Genomic DNA, 14,863 nt, shown 5'->3' with positions numbered 1-14,863 from the left:
ATAATTAGTAGACAACATGCTGTAGTGAGTGAGAGTACTTGGGTCATAGTATCAGACAACACTACCCCATTAGGATAAGTCCCTCCTTGGATCACCTGGTGTTCTTCCTGATGTGGCAGGTGTGAAGACTTACCTTACAACTAGACCTAGCCAATTTCAGAGCATCACCTGGGTGGATGGACTGGGCTGCAGGCTTTCCATTGGTGTTTGAGATAGAGGAAAACTATCGTGGGAAAGTTTGCATGTCCTTAGCCCACTCTTTCCCTGTCCTCCCACTAGGGGAGCAGGCTTCTTCTGAACCATCTTTTTGTTAATGCCTACTGGCAGTTTTGATTGGTGGCTCCCACATTGCCATGTCCAGGATGTATGGGAGCAATAAAGACACTCAGGGAGACTGTAGCATGTGGTTCCTCAAGTCTAAATGGCCCTACACCATCCATCTTCCTCTTTCTACCTTGCAGAGCCTTCCTTTGCTGGTCTGCTGTGTTATCCCCAGTATTTTGGAGTTCTGAGAAGGAAGACTGTGGGGAGTTGGGGCTACTCTATCTTGGGGTGACCAGCTATCCAGTTTTTCATGCTTGGTGATTTCTGCCACTATATTTAGATTGTTGTATCAGTCATATTATTGTGAATAAAAATGCACTGATGGCCCAAAATTACTGGGCTCCTCTTATTCTTTCAAATGATACACAACACTATATCATATGTGCAGGATCATAGCTTAAAATCTTCTTTACATGTTCTATTTCCTTCTTCCTCTCCATTTTTTTTTTCCTTTCCCTTCCTCCTCCAGCCTTTAGTGCTACTTAACTCCAGTACTGTTTTCACTGTTGATGATGATCAAGCTATAACATCTCAACTTCTTAAATAATTCCTATCAATTGTGTTAATGATGAAGCTCGTTTACATCATGGCCACATAATACCCCAAGTTACAGAAGCAACCAGCGTGTCATTTTTGTTAATATTGTGAACATCCAACTTCCCAGACAGCTAGAGGATGGAAACTGCATTTAATGATTATTTTACTATGTGCCAAGGACTGTATTTATTGTTGTTTCTTCTCCTTCTGATTTAGAAGTCTCTTTCAATTAATGGGAAATTTTACCCTCTTCCATTGCCTGCTATGGAAAACAGAACTTCAGTTTTGTCTCCTAGCTATATGTACTAAGAAAAGCCATTATCACTAAGACTCTTTAAGCTTTACAGCATATATACTTTGGACTCTAAGATCTTTGTGCTTAAGAAAATACCGTGTGGCTGAATCTATAGTATTTCAAAACAATAATTCCCTGGCAGTCCATTGGTTAAGACTCTGTGCTCTCTTTGTAGGGAGTGAGGTTTCAATCCCTGTTTGGGGAATTAAGATCCCACATGCTACACAGACAGGGTTAAAGATTTTTCTAAAAATTTTTAAAGAAATACTACAAAAAAACCATTTGAAAATGAAAAATTGTATCCCAAGGGTTGATTTTATTTGGTCTGCAAAACACTAAAGTAGAGGTATGAGTCTTTTTTATTCAGCTGTATATAAGAGCCATACATGTAATACAAATGACCCTTGACCCGTGAATGTGCAATCAACAACAATGAAAGAAACGTAACTATACTGCCATCAGAAAGTTTGAGAACCTACACTAATGACAAGACAGAGGAGAATGATTGTTACGCCTACATTATGAGTGAACATGCAGGATGCTACAGCCTCCATAGAGGAGGATATAGACTGGATTGTATATTTATTAAATAACATTGTATTTACGGAAACATGTATAATATCATATAAGAAACCAATCGCCAGTCCAGGTTCGATACAGGATGCTTGGGGCTGGTGCACTGGGATGATCCAGAGGGATGGTACAGGGAGGGAGGTGGGAGGGGGGTTCAGGATGGGGAACACGTCTACGCACGTGACGGATTCATGTTGATGTGTGGCAGAACCAATACAATATTGTAAAGTAATTAGCCTCCAATTAAAATAAATAAATTTAAATAAAAAAATAAATAGTATAATAACTGTGTTATATATATAAAAACACTGGATTGTATATTTCTTAAATAAATGATATATCTGACCTCACTAAACATGACATAACCAGACACCATAGGGCTACAACTGGTGGACGCAGTAGACAGTATTTGGCACCAACCATGGAGTATTTAGGGGTTGCAAAGAACTGGATATGACTGAGCGACTTTCCATTTCACTTCCACTTTTCATGGAGTATTCTTCTCTTTCTAGTACATATTTGAACTTTAATCTGATAGAGTCTTTGCATCTAACTTCTAATCCACTTATATTTCTGGGATACAGAAACAAGTTAAAGGTCACCATCAAGTAGCAATTAGCTAAATCTAGAATGTGACATATTCTGCAGTACAATTGACTCCCTTTCTTCAACAAGTCAGTGAGATGAAAACAAATTAACCATAAGAAAGGGGATAATATTCTCATTAAAAGTTGTTTAAAAGTGACTTGAGACTTAACTCTTCAAGTAGCCTCATTAGAAAATATTTTAGATAGATTATTTTGTTAGATGTGCTAGTCATCTAAGCATTATAGAATAAAATAGTGTTTGTTTGTTTTCAGATTCACACTGAAGTCTGTGTTGGGGGTGATGATAATATGATGTCTGTGATTTCCTTTTGAATATGTCAGGAAAGAAAAGGATGGGAGAGAAATGAGTAGAAACGTGAGGCAAAAAACAAATATAGCACATATTTTTATGGTTGTTAAGCTTGGTTCTTCATACCTTTTATATTTGTTTCACATAGATTTTCATAATATTGATGAAAGGAAAATAAAAGCAGAACATTGTAGGGAGGAGCCAGTTTGACAGCTGTATTATCCATGCTGCAAAACAAACAAACCATAAAATAGTAGTGGTATTCAGAAATAAGTTAGTTCTGTTTTGCAAATAGGTTCATGGTACCATTTTTCTAGATTCCACATATATGCATTAATATAGGGTGTTTATTTTTCTCCTTCTGACTTACTTCACTCTGTATGACATTCTTTAGGTTCATCCATGTCTATGAAACAGCACAATTTTGTTCCTTTTTTATGGCTGAGTAATGTTCCATTCGGAGAGGGCAATGGCACCCCACTCCAGTACTCTTGCTTGGAAAATCCCATGGATGGAGGAGCCTGTTAGGCTACAATCAATGGAGTCGCTAAGAGTCGGACACGACTGAGCGACTTCACTTTCACTTTTCACTTTCACGCATTGGAGAAGGAAATGGCAGCCCACTCCAGTGTTCTTGCCTGGAGAATCCCAGAGACGGGGGAGCCTGGTGGGCTGCAGTCTGTGGGGTCGCACAGAGTCGGACACGACTGAAGCGACTTAGCATAGCATAATGTTCCATTGTATATATGTATCACACTTTCTTAATCCATTCATCTCTTGATGGACATTTAGGTTTCTTCCACATCTGCTGTTGTAAATAGTGCTGCCATGAACACTGGGGTGGATGTGTCTTTTGGAATTATGGTTTTCTCCAGTATATGTCCAGGATGGGACTGCTGCGTCATATGACAGTTCTAATTTTAGCTTTTTAAGGAACCTCCTTACTGTTCTCCATAATGGCTGTATCACTTTACATTCCCACCAACAGTGCAGGAGAGTTCCCTTTTCTCTACATGCTGTACAGCAGAAATTAACACAACATTGTAAAGCAGATACACTCCAATAAAAATTTTTTTTAAAGAAAAAAAAAAAAAGTTAGTTCTCAGACTTGCTGTTCTGGAGTAAGCTAGGACAGCTGTGCTCCATGAGTTTTTTCTAGGGTCTGGGGTGAAGTGGCAGCAACCACCTGGGGCCCAATCTTCCCGTAAGAGAAGAGAGAAACGCTGGGAGAAGCAAGCAAAGCCATTCAGTGCCTTCCTGGCCCCACTGGGAACTGACACTCTCACTTCCCCTACATCCATCGGCCAAAGCAAGATGCATGCCCAAGGGAAACCAACCCCTTGGCAAAGGACCTTAACTCCTCCCTGGGAAGCCTGAGCAAAGAGGAGACCTGGAGGAGAAGGGGGGGAGGGATAACTTGCTGAGAAACCATAGGTTTCAGGGAATAAGATTCAGAGTTTGAACCTAGGCATGTCTTCAGCCCAAGTGTGGGAAGAAAAGGCTGCTCATTTGCTCAGTTTTGTCCTACTGACTCTTTTGCGATCCTATGGATTGTAGCCTGCCAGGCTCCTCTGTCCATGGCATTCTCCAGGCAAGAATACTGGAGTGGGTTGCCATTTCCTACTCTAGGAGATCTTCCTGAACCAGGAATCGAACCTGAGTCTCTTTTGTCTCCTGCATTAGCAGGCGAATTCTTTACCACTGAACCACCTGGGAAGCCCTAGGGAGAAAAGTAGACAGTTAAATATGAGTCTGGGCTTCAAGGGAGAGTTTGGGATGGAGATGGGATTTTTAATATCAATTTACTATTGCTTTCACTTGAATCGCCTGGATATTTTGGTATTAAATATTAAGAAAGCATATTGGCAAGACTAATCATGGGAATTTTCCAAATCTTGATTAGAAATTGTGTAAAGAGGTTTATATAAAATAGCAGAATTCAGATGAAATACAAATAGATCTGCAAATAATTTTTCAAGGCTAACTGATTCCATTAGATGATTTTAATCCTCGTTTATGTTTCTAATTTTCCAAAATACCAAACTGGCAACCAGAAAAATGCTGGAGAATCGCAGATGCAGCAGGACCTAAGGCATCATATGGGTTTAAACCCTGGTCAGGGCTTCCCTGGTGGCTCAGATGGTAAAGAATCTGCCTTCAATGCAGAAGACCTGGGTTCCATGGGGTCACAAAGAGTCAGACACAACTGAAGCCACTTAACACACCAATGCACCAAAGATATATTAGGTATTCGAATTGTTATAAGTTCCTCAGGTGATTTCAAAGCAGGGGTCCTCAATCCCCAGGATCTAATGCTTGATGATTTGAGGTGGAAATGATATAATAATAATAGAAATAAAGTGCACAGAAAATGGTTATGTGCTTGAATCATCCTGAAACCATACACTCTCCCTGGTCCATGGAAAACTTGTCTTTCACAAAACTAGTCCCTGGTGCCAAAAAGGTTGGGGATTGCTCTTGAGGTACACTCAAGTTGAGAACCATTGGTTTCAGTTCAGTTCAGTCGCCCAGTCATGTCCGACTCTTTGCGACCCCATGAACCACAGTATGCCAGGCCTCCCTGTCCATCACCAACTCCTGGAGTCCACCCAAACCCATGTCCCTCGAGTCGACTCATCCTCTGTCGTCCCCTTCTCCTCCTGCCCTCAATCTTTCCCAGCTTCAGGGTCTTTTCCAATGAGTCAGCTCTTCGCATCAGTTGGCCAAAGTATTGGAGTTTCAGCGTCAACATCAGTCCTTCCAATGAACACCCAGGACTGATCTCCTTTAGGATGGACTGGTTGGATTTCCTTGCAGTCCAGGGGACTTTTAAGAGTCTTCTCCAACACCACAGTTCAAAAGCATCAATTCTTTGACACTCAGCTTTCTTCACAGTCCAACTCTCACATCCATATATGACCACTGGAAAAACCATAGCCTTGACTAGACGGTCCTTTGTTGGCAAAGTAATGTCTCTGCTTTTTAATATGCTGTCTAGGTTTGTCATAACTTTCCTTCCAAGGAGTAAGTGTCTTTTAATTTCATTGCTTCAGTCACCATCTGCAGTGATTTTGGAACCCCCAAAAATAAAGTCAGCTACTGTTTTCACAGTTTCCCCATCTATCTGCCAAGAAGTGATGGGACTGGATGCCATGATCTTAGCTTTCTGAGTGTTGAGCTTTAAGCCCACTTTTTCACTCTCTTCTTTCACTTTCATCAGGAGGCTCTTTAGTTTCTCTTCACTTTCTGCCATGAGGGTGGTGTCATCTGCATATTTGAGGTTACTGATATTTCTCAATCTTGATTCCAGCTTGTGCCTCATCCAGCCCAGCATTTCTCATGATGTACTCTGCATATAAGTTAAATAAGCAGGGTGACAATATACAGCCTTGACGTACTCCTTTTCCTATTTGGAACCAGTCTATTGTTTCATGTCCAGTTCTAACTGTTGCTTCCTGATCTGCATATAGGTTTCTCAAGAGGCAGGTCAGGTGGTCTGGTATGCCCATCTCTTTCAGAATTTTCCACAGTTTATTGTGATCCACACAGTCAAAGGCTTTGGCATAGTCCATAAAGCAGAAATAGATGTTTTTCTGGAACTCTCTGGGATGTGAACTATTTAAAGTGGATGAATGATTGTTCTATTAACCATCATCTCTCTCTTGGGGCTAAAATTTCCTACTGACTTTAAGTCAAAGAGCTATTTTTCCTAGAGCATCAAGTCCTCAAGCCACATTAAGAGAAAAAGGGTCTGTTGGGAAAACATAAATGATAATATAAAGCGAATTGCATAGAAATCCATGGAGAAGTGACATAGTAACACTGGTCTTCTTAAAGGCTGGGGCTGGAATTTGCTTCTGGAGTCAGGGTAGCTGGGTCAATGCTCCAGTTCACAAGTTCTCAAAGTTCAGCGTGCCTCAGAATTATTCTGGGGGCTTGTTAGGCAGTTTCCTGGGTGCTGGTCTCAGAGTTTGCCCCTCAGTGGCCTTCACCGTTGAGCCTAAGATTTTGAATTTCTAATAAGACCCAGTGATGTTGCCACAGCTCACATGGTGGCCACACTTTGAAGACACCATGCTGGTTGTCTGCTCCTTTGGGACATTTATGAATCTGCTTCATCTGTCAGTCCCTTCTGCTCTCCTGTTCCTTCAGTGGTCCTCGAGTCTGTACTGTGAAGCCCTCCAGATGATTCTGCAGCAAGATGGAGTGTGAGAAGCCCTTTATGTGGGTTTGGTCTCCTGGACATGACTTGATCTCCCTCGGGATTTGCCATCATCCATCACTGCTAGCGGTCCAAATCCCAGAGAAGAAGCCAGTAGACCCAGTCTATCTTTCACTTCACACCTTAGGCCGCTGGTCACTGGTCAGTTTGGTAAGCCATATACTCAATCAGCTGTGGTAAAGGTGAGCCTTATTCATGAATTCTGATGAGCAGCCAGCCTTAAGAATTTTGTCATACTGAGTGAAGTAAGTCAGACAGAAAAGGAGTGCTATCGTATGACATCCCTTATTTGTGGAATCCGAGAAGAAATGATACAAATGAATTTACTTACAAAATAGAGACTCACAGACTTAGAGAACCAGCTTATGGTTGCAGGGCATGAAGGGGAAGTGGGGGAAGGAATAGTTAGGGAGTTTGGGATGGATGTGTACACACTGCTGTATTTAAAATGGATAACCAACAAGGACCGACTGTATAGCACAGGGAACTCTGCTGACTGTTACATGGCAGCCTGGATGGGAAGGGAGTTTGGGGAAGAATGGATACATATATATGTACAGCTGAGTCCCTTTGCTGTCCACCTGAAACTATCACAACATGGTTAATTGGCCTGTACTCCAATATAAAATAAAAAGGTTTTTTTTCCCCCCAAAAAAGAATTATTGCTATACAATTTGTTCTTAAAGCGGACTCTTGGGCCTATATCAAGAGCATTACCTAGGTACTAGGCAGAAATACAAATTCTCAAGCTGTACCCAGGACTTCTGAATCAGAATCTCAGGGTGGGACCTGGCAATCTGTATTCTAACAAACCCTGCAGGGGTGTGGCTGAATGCTGAAGTGGCAGTTATTGTTATAGAAAAATAGCACTTCAGCTCCCTGAATTCATGTATTACTTTATCTCATCTCCAACCACATATGCCAGGCTGGTGGTGAGATTTATAAAATACTTTTAAAAACGTAAAATCTTGCCAGTAATTTGTACTTCTCCAAACCCCCATTTTTACAAGGTCTATGATATCTGCTCCAAAAAGAGATATTTCAAAAGAATAAGGTCAATCTGTCTTTGAGACCCCACCCCCACCCCCATCACCAGATTTCTCTCCTGTCTATAGCAGAAACCTTATATAAACAACCTGGCTTCAGTTTATAATTGTGGAATCCGCTAGGGTCACATTGGCAATAAAATACCCTACAACGTCTACGGCAGTGAACATCTGGTATGTAATTTTACATAAACAAATTCTACTTTGATGAAACTTAAACCTTTGAAATTTAAACAAAATGGTGTTAGGGCCGAATCCCAAAAGAAAAAAGAAAGGAATTTGTGTTTCTGTTTTTCCTTTTTTGAAACCCAGGTGCACATTAAAGTTAGTGCCAGGACAGCACACTTGTGTAACTTGGCTCAAGTGGAGGTTTTCCTGTCTCATGGCATCCGACTGGCTACAGCAAATAACTGCAGGCCTCAAGCAGAGTGCAGTAAGCCCCGTCCTTCCAACGGGAGGAAGGAAGGAACTTGCCCAGGTAGCTACCACGCTCAGTGACACCATAGCCTTCAACTTGATGCTGGTGGAAACATCAAAGGAGAACACGTTTTCTGCTTTGGACTGAATTTCTTATGCAGCCACTGAATTCAGGAATCTGGTTCAGGTATACCTTTAGTTCGGATGCTGCAGAACCAAATGCCAACACAATACCCTTCATCTTCTTTATAAACTAATTGAAAAAAAAAAAAAAAAAAAAAGATGGCTATGACCCTCTTTGGAGAAGGCAATGGCAACCCACTCCAGTACTCTTGCCTGGAAAATCCAATGGACAGAGGGGCCTGGTGGGCTGCAGTCCATGGGGTCGCTAGGAGTCGGACATGACTGAGCCACTTCACTTTCACTTTTCACTTTCATGTATTGGAGAAGGAAATGGCAACACACTCCAGTGTTCTTGCCTGGAGAATCCCAGGGACGGGGGAGCCTGGTGGGCTGCCGTCTATGGGGTCGCACAGAGTCGGACACGACTGAAGCGACTTAGCAGCAGCAGCATGACTCTCCTTTCCAACTCCTATAGTATACAATCTGTAACAATGAGATTAGGCTGTTAGATTAACAAAAATGCATTTTTTCTGAAGCATGTTATCCTCAGCTATAAAGTCTTCATTAAGGAGTGAAACATACTTTTGCAGATTTAGAACTCAAACTCTTATGTTTAGTGAACTAGAATGAAGGCATTCAACAACAGTAGAACTGTGCCTTTCAATATTGTGCCTTTAAGTACATATTTGGGCTTCCCATGCTGCTCAGTGGTAAAGAATCTGCCTGACAAAGAAGGAGATGCAGGAGATTCGGGTTCGATCCCTGGGTTGGGAAGATTCCCTGGAGTAGGCAATGGCAACCCACTCCAGTACTCTTGCCTGGGAAATCCCATGGACAGAGGAGCCTGGCGGGCTACAGTCCCTGGGGTCACCAAGAGTCAGACATGACTGGGCAACTAAGTCCACACACACAAGCACATATTTAAGGAGTCACATTGCACCATTAAACAATATGCCGGCTCAGCTTCTGTGAACCCTGTAAAATCTCCTAAGGTCTTTCAAGACATCCCACCAGTGAGACTGGGGTTCTCCAGGGTTTGTGATGCACTTCTGTCTGGATCCACATTCTTTTCTGCAGTTTTAAAGATTACTTTTTATTGGAGTATAATTGCTTCACAATGTTGTGTTAGTTTCTACCGTACAACAGAGTGAATCAGCTATATGTTTGTATACATACATCTCTTTTTTTGATTTCCTATCTTAAAGCTCAACATTCAGAAAACAAAGATCATGGCATCCGGTCCCATCACTTCATGGGAAATAGATGGGGAAACAGTGTCAGACTTTATTTTTTTGGGCTCCAAAATCACTGCAGATGGTGACTGCAGCCATGAAATTAAAAGACACTTACTCCTTGGAAGAAAAGTTATGACCAACCTAGATAGCATATTCAAAAGCAGAGACATTACTTTGCCAACAAAGGTCTGTCTAGTCAAGGCTATGGTTTTTCCTGTGGTCATGTATGGATGTGAGTCGGACTGTGAAGAAGGCTGAGCACTGAAGAATTGATGCTTTTGAACTGTGGTGTTGGAGAAGACTCTTGAGAGTCCCTTGGACTGCGAGGAGATCCAACCAGTCCATCCTGAAGGAGATCAGCCCTGGGTGTTCTTTGGAAGGAATGATGCTAAAGCTGAAACTCCAGTACTTTGGCCACCTCATGCGAAGAGTTGACTCATTGGAAAAGACTCTGATGCTGGGAGGGATTGGGGGCAAGAGGAGAAGGGGACGACAGAGGATGAGATGGCTGGATGGCATCACCAACTTGATGGATGTGAGTTTGAGTGAACTCTGGGAGTTGGTGATGGTCAGGGAGGCCTGGCGTGCTGCAATTCATGGGATTGCAAAGAGTCGGACACGACTGAGCGACTGAACTGACTGACTGACTGACCTGTTTAGGTCACCACAGACTTTGAGTAGAGTTCCATGTGTTTTATAGGAGGTTCTCATTGTCGCTGTTGTTCATTCACTAAGTTGTGTCCAGCTCTTTGCAACTCCAACAACTGCAGCATGCCAGGTTCCCCTGTCCTCCACTATCTCCTAGAATTTGCTCAAATTCATGTTCATTGACTCGGTGATGCCATCCAACCATCTCATCCTCTGCTGCCCCCTTCTGGTGCCTTCAGTCTTTCCCAGCATCAGGGTCTTTTCCAGTGAGTTGGCTCTTCCTATCAGGTGGCTAAAGTATTGAAGCTTCAGCTTCCACATTAGTCCTTCCAATGGATATTCAGGATTGATTTCCCTTAGGATTGACTGGTTTAATCTCCTTAGAGTCCAAGGGACTCTAAAAAGTCTTCTCCAGCACCACAGTTCACAAGTATCAGTTCTTCCAGGCCCCTTTTCTTGGCTTCAGGATGAATATCTTCTCTCTTTGTCTCTATACATTGTCCTCCCTCTTTGTGTAATTCCTTCTATGTACAAATTTCCATTTTCTTATAAGGTCATCAGTCCCATTGAAGTCAAGCCCATCACAATGATCTCACTTTAACCTGATGACCTCTGTCAAGACCCTGTCTCTATCTAGAAAGTCATATTTAGGAGGCCTGAGGGCTATAACTTCAATATACAAATTTGGCGGGAATGCAATTCAATCCATAACAATTAGCAAAATGATTACAAGTCATTTTTATGCATTAATAAGGTACAAGGAATCAAATTATGGCAAAGAAAAGCATGACTATGGAATTCCTATAGAGCTTGAATAAATTTAGTACATATAATAAATATGGTCAGTGGGGTACCAAGCAGGGCTGGGAGAGATGAGAGAGTGCAGTGATTATAATGCCTCAGCCAAGAGGCAAACAAGAGAAGAGGCATTTTCTGTACAGAGTTTAAAATCAATGACAAAGCAGAAAAAAGTTACTTGTTGATCAAAATTCTAACAACTGCTGCAGTTACCTTTAAGTTTTAAGAACCTTATGTCGGCTTCAAATTTGTATATTGTCATTTCTTATCTTAAACGAATATGGTCATGCACCTGAACACCAACTTGGCAAAGTCCTAATTAATGCCCTAATTCTACCAAGTGGAAAGAGGTGCATACATTTATTACATTCATTTTGAAAATAAGTACATGATGGTTGGAGTTATCTAAGTTCGTTTTAGGCACAGATCTTGTCTTTCATGTCTTTGATCCTATATTTCCCTCATTTAACAGAAGATTTAAAATAAACAAAAGTAGGGACGTCCCTGGTTGTCCAGTAGTTAAGAGGCCATGGTTCTAATCCAGGGGGTGGGGATTCAATCCTGATCTAAGAACTAAGGTCTCACATACCAGACAGTGTAGTTAAAAAAAAAAAGATTATTGAGCTGGTTACTCTGCACTAGGAAAAATCACCACTGTGACTTAAAAAGTGTGTGCAATAGAGGCCATAAATAAAAAGTACAAAAATCTTTTAAAAATAAAATATGCAAAAGCATACTAGTACTACTTTTAGAAGATAGAAATTGGATTGATTCAATTATAAATTTCTCTTTGAGTTTTTATTTGTGTTTAAAATGTAAAACAGTGAAACAGGGTGAGAACTGCAAGGTGTAATATTTTTGTTTGGAAGTGCAAATTGTTTGTACACAAGTACAGAATGTGAAGATCTTTAAACTTAAAGTCTCTTATTTTTAAACTACTATTTTATTGTCAAAGAAAACACTGAGAAAATAATAAATTTTGCCTTATTTTTACTGAATCTTTTTCATAGAGGAAACATTAGAAATGATCCGCTACAGGTGTCAAATATGCAAGACACATTACTGTGTAAAGTCCTAGAAGGCTACTAAGAAAGAAGTCAATATTTATTTCTGAGCTTATTAACAGCCACCATGAAAGAAAATAGAATTGGTAAATATTTTTGCATGCTTTGGGGAAAAGAAACGAACTTGCTGAACTGCATTGTTTTTCCTGGTGTAACCCAGTAGATACTTCCCTCATGGGTCACCGTTAATAACTGTAAAGTCTTTCAATAGTGGACAGAGATGAAAAATCCTGTGAAGATTTGCATAGCAAGCATTGTGGGTCTGTTTTCAATAATGCCTTTCTGTGAGCATGAAAACTTAGTAAAGTTATTAATAATATTTTCAATGGCCAAAATGAAATATTCTACATAGAGAGCTTTTTGAAAAAAGGAAAAAAAAAAATTATTGGGGTAAATGTCCCTTGGACAGCAAGGAGATCAAACCAGTCAATCCTAAAGTAAACCAGCCCTGAATATGCACTGGAAGGACTGATGCTGAAGCTCCAATACTTTGGCCACCTGTTGAGAAGAGCTGACTCATTGGAAAAGAGGTTCTAGGAAAGACTGAGGGCAAAGGAGAGACTGATGCTGAGAAAGACTGAAGGCAAAAGGAGAAGGGGGCAGCAGAGGATGAGATGGTTGGACGGCATCACGGACTCAACGGACATGAGTTTGGCCAAACTCTGGGAGATGGTGAAGGACAGGGAAGCCTGGCGTGCTATAGTCCATAGGGTCACAAAGAGTCAGACATGACTTAGCAACTGAACAACAACAACCAAAGTCCCAAAATATAAAGCAAAATATTTTAACCATATGTAACTGTACAGTTCAGTGGCACTAAGTACATTCACATTGCTGTGCAACTCTCACCATCATCCATCTCCCGAATTTTTCACCTTGCTAAACTGAAACTCTGTCCTCATTGCACACTAAATCCCCAGTCTCCTCCCCAGCCTCCCAGTCCCTGGCTCCTGCCATCTACCGATGTACTTTCTGACTCTATAAATTTGATTGTTCTAGGTATCTCGTGTAAGTGGAATCTTGGCCTGAACCAATGGAAAATTGTTTCCCAAAGTGTTTTACAGGCAACATTGCTCCACCAAATACCTCTTAGAGTTAATCGCTTGCTGTTAAACAAGTTTGGGAAAGGTGGCATTCTCCATCACCACTTCCACTCCCTGAAGATTTACACAGCATATGAGCACATGGGCCCAACTCAATGGACATGAGTTTGAGCAAGTTTGGGGAGATAGTGAAGGACAGGGAAGGCTGGAAAGCTGCAGTCCATGGTGTCGCAAAGAGTCAGACACAACTGAGTGTCTGAAGAACAACAATTAGCACATTGGAAGCTCATGAAGTCATTGGACTAAAGAAGCTTCTTGAACTTATACGCAGTGTTTCCCAGATTTATTTTGAAATAACTCTCCCTATTTTTCCGGGCTTTCCAGGTAGTACTAGTGGTTAAGAACCTTTCTGCCAAGGCAGGAGTGATAAGAGGCTTGAGTTTGGTCCCTGGGTCAGGAAGATTCCCTGGAGGAGGGCATGACAAGCCATTCCGGTATTCTTGCCTGGAGAATCCCATGGACAGAGGAGCCTGGGGGCTACAGTCCACAGGGTTGAAAAGAGTTGGACATGTGCGACTTTGCACACATCCCTGTTTTTCCAAAGTAGCACCCCTTAGAACTTGTATTTCTTAGAAAACACTTTGAAAATGAAGGTATTCTGTAGTCTTCAAGAATCACTCCAAATTACTCTCCCTAATCTTCATAAAGCATGACAGAAAGTCTCTGCTAACAATCACACAAATAAGATCTAAAAATCCACAGATCTGCACTAAGGGACCCACCTGCTGTAATGCTAGCTTGGAAAAAAAAAATCAAATTTGCCCTTACCAATAGGGCTACACTGCCCACCAGTTTTGTGGTGATACCAATTTTATTCAAGGAAGGCGCCATACTTCTTTCCAAAAGAGAAACTCTCCTATAATCAAATCAGAAAGTCATGTTTAGTAAGAAGTTTTCTTTCCCCCTTCATTCAGAAGGAAAGCTTCATTTCTGCCAATGGTGTACCATTTATACAAAGAAGATTTCTGAAGAAAGCTACCCAAAGGAGAGACAGTGAACATACCAAGTAACAGGAAAAATTGTAAAATAGAGAGATTAGAGATGTTTTCATCATGATGGAAAAGCAGAACTATTTCCATCAGCTGTACATCTCTGAGGAGAGGGCTTATAAAGAGAAGACCCTTTTTTTAGCAGATTAGAAAAGTCCCCCAAATTATAAAATGTATGATTCAAATACACAGCTCCTTCCTTTTCATGTATCAATGTATCATGAGAAGATTTATCATTGTGCTCTTGTTTGATAAAATCTAGGACAAAAACTTGTCAGGAAAAAGAAGCTAAGGAGAAGGGGAATAAAAGGTTCAAATGTAGTTAAAATATTCTCCAGAGGAAGTTCCAGAGTTAAAAGAAGTAGTTGGCCTACCAGGTGCCTAGGATTCAGACAGAAAACTGATGAAATTTCACAAATGACAAAGTTGGATATTGTTACAGGCTTTAATGGAGACTAAAAGAAAGTCTTAATAAGATTTACAGGTGTGTCACTCAACAGCCTGGATGGCAGCAGTGGGAGGAACAGCCCTAGCCTGGCTGGTGCACAGGCTTGGGGTTGAGGTTGGATGGAGTCAGCTCTCCTCCCGAGAT

The sequence above is a fragment of the Bubalus bubalis genome, chromosome 12 (assembly GCF_019923935.1).
Source record: "Bubalus bubalis isolate 160015118507 breed Murrah chromosome 12, NDDB_SH_1, whole genome shotgun sequence".
Taxonomy (NCBI): domain Eukaryota; kingdom Metazoa; phylum Chordata; class Mammalia; order Artiodactyla; family Bovidae; genus Bubalus; species Bubalus bubalis.
The sequence above is the reverse complement of the archived record's forward strand: the minus strand, read 5'-3'. Positions refer to the sequence as shown.